The 8,399-nt window shown below is 25.3% G+C and overlaps 2 pseudogenes; both read right to left on the reverse strand.

Annotated features, from left to right (window-relative positions):
- Positions 1-1,174: 1,174 nt before the first annotated feature.
- LOC113558955 lies at positions 1,175-3,123 on the reverse strand (annotated as a pseudogene).
- Positions 3,124-3,196: 73 nt separating this feature from the next.
- LOC113557960 lies at positions 3,197-5,757 on the reverse strand (annotated as a pseudogene).
- Between the last annotated feature and the right edge of the window lie 2,642 nt (positions 5,758-8,399).

Raw genomic sequence — 8,399 nt, forward strand, 5'->3', positions numbered from 1 at the left:
TAAAATAGGCTATTAATGAGCACATACGTCACTGGTTCGTCGCGTCAAGTAAGTACTGAGTAGACACGTTAATTATTAGCGGTTTGGGCGTTTAGAATTCACACTAAACTCGCTCTTGGTCCCTATTGAATGTGTTTTATAAGTGTTGCGAAAATATTATTATGCTACAAAAATATTTAATAACACTGGAACGCAACATATTATATAAATAACAAGACTTTGTTTCCTGTCACGCGACCAAAATACAACTGTCGTACAATGTAAGAATAATTCATTTTTAAAAACTACGATTTTGTACGTATGTTTTTAAGTAGGTACATAAAATATAAATTTATTAATAATAAAAGATTTTAGAAAAAGTTACTTAGAAAATTAATAATAAATGTAGTTTATTTTTTTTATTGTAATATTGATAAAGGTAGTACTTACCTGTGCAGCAATTCAAGTGCAAAATTTTATAGTTAAAATATTATAAAAGTGTATGTGTTGAACTCTGTGCATTTGTGGTTCAGGGCATGGTGTTTTTTTTCCATTTGAATACCGATTTTTTTACATGAATAACACTGTGCTCGATTAGTGCGTAGGTCAGTGTTATAAGTTATAACTTATAACCGCGTTTTAGCTAGAAATTAACTTATTCTATACTGTGCACCATTAGTGTAAATATTAGTGATTTAATGGTTCAGTTAAGAATCACAGCACTGAACACAAATTGTGTAAAATTCAATATTATAAGTGTAATAAATCACTTTATTGAATTTAATTTTTTCTATAAATGTGTAATTATTCATTTATAGGCATAGAAACAAATAGTAGGGACCAAGATACTTAGTCTCATACAAATGCTAATAAGCTTCCATAAAAAAATGAATAGACAATTCACTTTAGTATTTTTGCATTATAAACACTATCCAGGCTACTCCTTAAAGAATTGGATTCTCTATTGATTGAACCAATATTAATATATTACCTAATCCAAATATTATACTGTAATAAATAAAACATAATATCTATATAGTATCAAAAATTTTTAATTGACATAAAGTAATAAAAAATTAATATTAATAAAACCATTATTAATATCAATAAAAAAAAAACTAACAACTATAATAGCAATAAGTGAATTGTTTACATATAATATAATGTTAGTTAAAGAATACACAGAAAACCTTATTTGTGTTTATTTAAATTAATTTCAAACTGATGTATTAGTGTATTTTTTAATGGCATGTCGAACGTAGTTGTCAGTAACCTCGTGGAACTCTTACTCTTCTAATGGAGATGTTCGTAAACTAGATAAAGCTTCTGGAACATAATAAACACTTAAATTAGAGGAAAAAGTTATTTTCAGTTTTTAATTTCTAATGATTTTTTAGAATAAAAAAATTAAAATTGTCACTTATTGCTACAATATAGCGATAGTATCTATATGAAAATAAACTAGTAAAGTATAAATAAGAATTATTAAATAAACATTGCTCAACTTACCATAAATAACTGAATATAATTTTAATGCTATAAATAAAAGTTTAGTTTTCCCTTTGTAACTGAACAATGTTAAAATATGGTATTCAAAACAAGAATTAACTGTTTGCCTTATCGCAGCACTCAATGAAAACGTGTTCATTCAAGGGCGCCCATAGGGAGAGCATAGGGACAATTGCCCCTACTGGGAATTTTTTAAAACTATTGTTAATTTAATGCCACACATATTAATTATAACATCATTTTATTGAGATTCATTTATGAAGTATGACATAATGTTGTTTTTTTTTCTATGTAGGTTATGCTATTTTAAAATGAAGACACTAGAAATATTTTTAAACTTAAAATAACCTTTTTGATTTGGTTTTAGAATTTTTATCTTGCCCCGAGTGGAATTTTATCCTGTGGGCGCGCTTGTGTTCATTGCTTTTATGTAAAGATATAATTTCTGTAAACATACAAATCAAAATATATTTGTTAATTAATGTTTGAAAATATTCAGTTTCATATAAAATTAAACCTTTATATTATATAATGTTATATATAAATAAGTACAGTATAATATCAGTTTTATATATATATATGTTATGTACGTCCAAATATAAGATGTCCCACTATAGGATTTAGACATTACCCATAACCGATAGTTTAAGCATGTGCTAACCGGACATAACTGGATTTTTGCTATCATAACCTATAGTATTTACTAAAAAAAAAAATGATTAAAAATCAATAGATAAAGGGAAAAAATTTAAGCTTTTTAAAACTATACTTTTAATTTGTTTCGAAAAAATTAAACAAATTAAAAAAAACTATAATTGTAATAGGTATCTCCATCATACCAGGAGTTATCGCAATAAGTAAATCCTGATTTAATATCCTGTATACCTATATATATTCTATTATATAAATTAAACATACAATTAATATATAATGAAAATTAATAATAAATTATAATATATAACTATATTTAAAAATTCTTTAATGCTTATATACCTGTAATTCAAGTACAGATATTATAATTTATATTAAATATTATATGTATCTTTTAATTTATATAGCATTTTATGATTGTTATTTCTACTCACCAATTCTTCTTGGTTTTTTAACTCATCTTTGTTATCCGCCAGAAGTATTTCTACTACATCCACCTCATCAATTGTGATTTGGTTTGTAATAAACCAACCAAAGATGAGGATAACACAGGTATAGATAATGCCAAGGATCTTATCTTGTCATTTGACTTCATTTGAATTTGAATTTTTTGGTCCATGGTTTTAAAAGCACTGCAGATCTTGGTATTTGAGTTATTCAACACATAAATTTGAGTTATAAATTGTTTTAATATAGATTCTACAGATTTGTTGTTTAATTTTAAAATAGACTTGTGCTTAGTAATATTTTTATAACAACAATTTTCTGAAAATAAAATTATAATTGGCAATATATAATAATACAAATTAAAAATTCTAATATTCAAACAAACCATTTTCTGTATTTTCAACAAGACTTGAATTATTACAGCTAGTAAATCCTTCCATAAAAAAATCATCATTTTGAGCCTCTAAAATGAACTCTGTTAAAGTTCTATTGTCATCTAAACTTTTTATTAATTCTTCATCTTCATTTGAATTGTGGCCAAATAATTCTAAATAAGTTTCAATTAAAATTAGGTACTATTACTAATAAAAAATACATAAAAATAATTGAATTACATAATTATACAAAATAACTTGCCTTTTCTAATGCTATTAAAGTTTATTTTGTCATCCATATTAATATTGAATTCAATTGGTATAGCAGTATTTTTTTCAATTTTCTTAGAATCATCAGTCATACGGAAATTATTTACTATAAAAATTAAATTACATAATGTCATTCATCAATAAAATACAGTTAACAGTTTGTTATTGTCTTACTTTCCACACCTTTAATGGTTGTTACTGCATTACAATATTCAGGATCATATGAGCAAGATGCAGTACTACAGATTATAATAACAGTAATAATAAAATGTATCATATATTTTATTTCACAATAACAATTTAAAATTATAATTTGAATTGAATTATATTCACCTGTATTTATCTTGTCTTTAATTATTGAGTCACTGGATGAATACGGAGTTGATTCGACGCACAAACATCAACAGTAGAAGTATTTAATGGTCAAATGTCGGAGGAACTTACTGTACAATTAGTGCTTATATCTGTACAAGAAAATATTTAAAAAAATGTTAATATTAGGTTTAATATTATATAAGTGTTATAACTCTACTAATTAAAAATAATATTAATTATATATATATATATATATATATATGTATTACATGTAAAATCTTTATAACAAAATAAATACAATGAAAAAGTTTAGAATATTACATTTTAGTAATAATATTCTTTAAGTTTGGATTACATTACTTTTTAAGAGAATAGGTGAGATCAAATCCAAGGAAGCAAGTGTGCTATTTTTAGCAAACACTATTAATATAAAAATTATATTAAATAGAATATATTATATTTAGTTTATAATATAGATTAAAAATAAATTATAATATTACATGACTTTTCAATAGGTGTTTTAGGTGCCTCAAGTAGGTCTACAATTAAATCATTTTTCTCTATTTCAGAGATGGCTTTACAGGAGATAAATTATCATTGCTATCAGACGAAGAATCTGGCTTTGTTCATGCTTTAGATACCTTTTTTTGGCAAGATTCTCTTTATCTAAAAAATAAATAAACTGTAATTACTATAAATGTTTTTAGATATTTTTTGTTTAACAAATATGAGTACCTATTTAATATATTTTAGGATAGTAACTTACCATTATATTATGATACATTAAATAATTCATTTTTTACTTTGGATGATGGCAGATGGACCATATTTCATCCTCGTCATCATTTGAATCATCATCGGACTCGTTTTCAATAACTTGTTGTTCATAATTTAAATATGAAAGGCCAGATTATGTTTTGTATCCAGCAGAACACTTCAAATTCATATTTTTTACAGTCGCATGCATGCTGCTCCACAACTTTTTATACACGCACGGGTAATTTTTTCTAAAATACATTTTGGCACTGGTTCTTTCCATGAAAATACTGATTGCAGTCCATTCCTGGTTATCGCTGTCGTGGTTTTAATTTTACTTTTGTAATAATACTTATATTTTACTAAATAATAATAATGCGGTGCACATATAATATGATTATAAATTATAATATTTAAATTATTTATTATATACTGTACATCAATAATAATGTTTATTTGTAATATACTAATATAGTAATATGTTAATATATATAAACGTAAATATTGCTTTTTCTAGTACAGTGTTTAGCAACTTTTGTATTATGGCGACACACTATTAAAGTTGTTCATACTTAGTATGAACTTTAGAATAATACCTATTAATTTTTGTAAATATATAGTGTCAACAAGGTTCGAACATTTTGTGTCATTTAATATTAATACTTCCTGCAACACGTTAGGACTTACCCGGCGCCAACTTGCATCCTAAATAATATATATTATATATATAAAGTATTATAGCTCGCCGCGTTTAATATTCTAACACATGGGTAAATTTTGCTCTTAACGTATTCAAACTACAAAAAAAAAATAATGAAACCATATTTGTTCAGAATTTTGTCAGTTACATTTTTGTATAAAGGTATTTTTGAGATAAAATTAGGATTTTCAAAGATAATTTAAAAAAACTGAAAAATCACATATAAAATCCAAGATGGTGGACACTTCCGGACCTCGGAGGTCTTTATACTCATAGCAAATCATTTTTATTTAAAAAAAAAATATAAATATTTTTTTGACAGATTTAAATAAACGAAAACTATAATATATGAATTTTCAATATTACACGGAAAAAATAGAAATTACTCAATAGATATTATTATGTCAATTTAAAATTAAAATTTAACATCGGGAAATTGTTAATCTCCCGCTAATTGACCAAAACCAAGGCCGGCGCTACAAATTGTGGGGCCCCGTGCAAAATAGTTGAAATAAAATAATACACAACGATTAATTTTTAATATTTACTCTTTATTTTTACTTATATATATATAAAATAAATGTATACAATAAAATAATATATTATATTATTTATTATTGATTATATATTTTAGAACGATTTTTTTCTTGACTTTTCGTTTGCAAAATCATTTTTATGTGTGTCATAATTGATAGTTTCAGCTATATCTTTTTCAATGGATATTGTTGAAAGTCCAGTTGGTCTTGTTTGTGACATAGTGCTTCTTAGATAGTTTTTAATTAATTTCGTGGTCTACTCGACGCACGGCGACTTTTTATATAATTCGATCTATTTTTATTATATTATTTTGTGTACGTTGTCGAAGTGCGTCGGCCGACGATTCGGACCGACCACGACGACAAATGACAATAGTGATCGATTATAATAATTATGTTTTTTAGTATGTCTTATGTCTATCAGTGGTTTAGTAGTCTGTCTGCACCTTTTTGCCGAGTTGGGCCGGGCGTGCAGAATGATTATAAATATACTATTATTATTTTAATTTAATTAAATTGTTTTATTCTTTTAAAACATTCTGAAATAAAATGAAGGTGACCACTCTCCCATCAATATTATATATTAATAAGTGTCATAAACACATAAATACACTCCAGATTACATACAAAAATATAATAAGAATGTTTACTTTTTAAATAATTTAAAATGCAATACATTTATTTACTGTTGTATAAACTAAATAAATGAAATCATAATATTAATAATAAAAAATTTATTTACCTATAGTGACTGCCAGTTGTATGAATATTAAAAATATTAATATATTATAATATTATTCGCGTGTCTCTACACTTGTAATGCGTATGCGCAAATGACAGATAAATCATAAATTCATAAATGAAACAATAATATCAGTAGACACAAGTAAGTAATAAGATCAAAATAATATTATCGACATGACAACATTCAACATAATCTATTTATACTCTTCAGTTAATCAATGCATGTACAGCCGACACCACGAAAATACCCATAATTATTTTTTATCAACAATAATAGCTATAACTATAAATACAATAATAATAATATTATTACAAGTATATTAATAAGTTATTATGTCAATCACCAGTACAGTATTAATATAAATATAGCACACAAGTACTCATAGGCGTGCGCACGACTGGAATCTTTTTAAGGGCATAGTAAAATTTCAAATTTGTGTATATTATATTTGACTTTATCATTATATTCGTGGAGATCATGAAAATTGTATTTGTCCTAATAGTGAAATAAAATAAAAATATTTGTGTACAACCACATAATTTTTATTGATTTATTTATCTGACTAAAACATTGTGCATTAAATGTCAAAATATGTACCTAGTATGACTGAAGAAGTACTAAAGAGTCTATACTCCATAGTATAGACAATGGCCTATCGCCGCCTATGGGAAATAAGAAAATTAATTTATCAATTATTACATAATTACACATTTTTATATTACCTACTAAGTTTATATGTATTATAATTAGATATAAAAAATGTATTGGTATATATTAATATAATATGTAATTTTATTTTTAACTTAAAAAATATACAAGTACTTATGCCTAGCACATTAATGTCGTATGCACATTGCACATACAACTTGATTCTATTTGCATAGGTATATACATGTACACAATTTTAAATTTACAATTATTACAATTATTTTGTAATATATTATATTACAGTATGTTAATGTGTCAAAAAAAATTAGGGGCACTGTTCAAGTGTTGGGGCATTAATTCTTCCAGGCTGGACCGGAAATTAAAGTCTGCGCACGCCTATGCAAGTACTGTTCTCTAAGATATCACCAAACTATTATTTCAACTGTAGTTTGAAATATAATATTTTCATTTATAATGTAATATTTTCTAAATTAAAATATTTATTCAGTAATAATTTGTTTTCCGCGGGGCCCTGCGCAGGTGCATCGGTTGCACTGCCCTTGCGCCGGCCCTGACCAAAACACATTTAAAGTAATTACATAACAAATATTATAAAGTTCTCTAATAGACTACACATATATTCCTACAATATTATTACAATAATATTGTTTATATTCTATACAAATGTGAAATACTATCACATTTTAAATTGGTTGATTTGCGATAGGTTTATTAATGTTATAATCAATTTTTCAAAACTGTATTATGTTTATTTTATTTAATCATAAAATTCAATTTACAATCATATCACATTATAATTCAATAGCAATAAAAAAGTAATTAATCAGTTATAAGTATTTAAAGTCTAAACGAGTGGATAAGTTAAGTGACGTTTTGCGGCGTATCTTAACATTAAATATATGTCATAACACTCATAACTCAGAATATATAAAACTTATCATAATTAAATTAAATGTTCGCGTTTCGAAATACTCTTAGTAAAATTCTATTACGGAACATGAATTTGAAAATGTATGTATCAATTAAAAAAAATAAAAACTTAATTCAACTTGACAATTGTAATTATTAATTATAAAAAATGTATTTTATTTTAAAAATACGCACAAAGGAGGTAAATGGATTATTTAAAAGTACAATTTCCTATATAATGCGTTTGTAAGACGGAAATAACGTATGCAGTGTAGGGTATTTTTGATAATTTTTCAAAATAATAAGTGTCATACTTTAAAAGAATCATTCTGTATACAATTTAATGTTTTAATGTACCTACATGATTTTTAATATAATATATTATATTTTTATCATAGGCGTGCGGACGGGGAAAGCCGGATGAGCCCCAGCTCGACCGGAATCTTTTTAAGGACATAGTAAAATTTGTGTATATTATATTTGACTTTATCATTATATTCGTGGAGATCATGAAAATTGTATTTGTCGTAATAGTGAAA

Source organism: Rhopalosiphum maidis, chromosome 3, assembly GCF_003676215.2.
Source record: "Rhopalosiphum maidis isolate BTI-1 chromosome 3, ASM367621v3, whole genome shotgun sequence".
Taxonomy (NCBI): Eukaryota; Metazoa; Arthropoda; class Insecta; order Hemiptera; family Aphididae; genus Rhopalosiphum; species Rhopalosiphum maidis.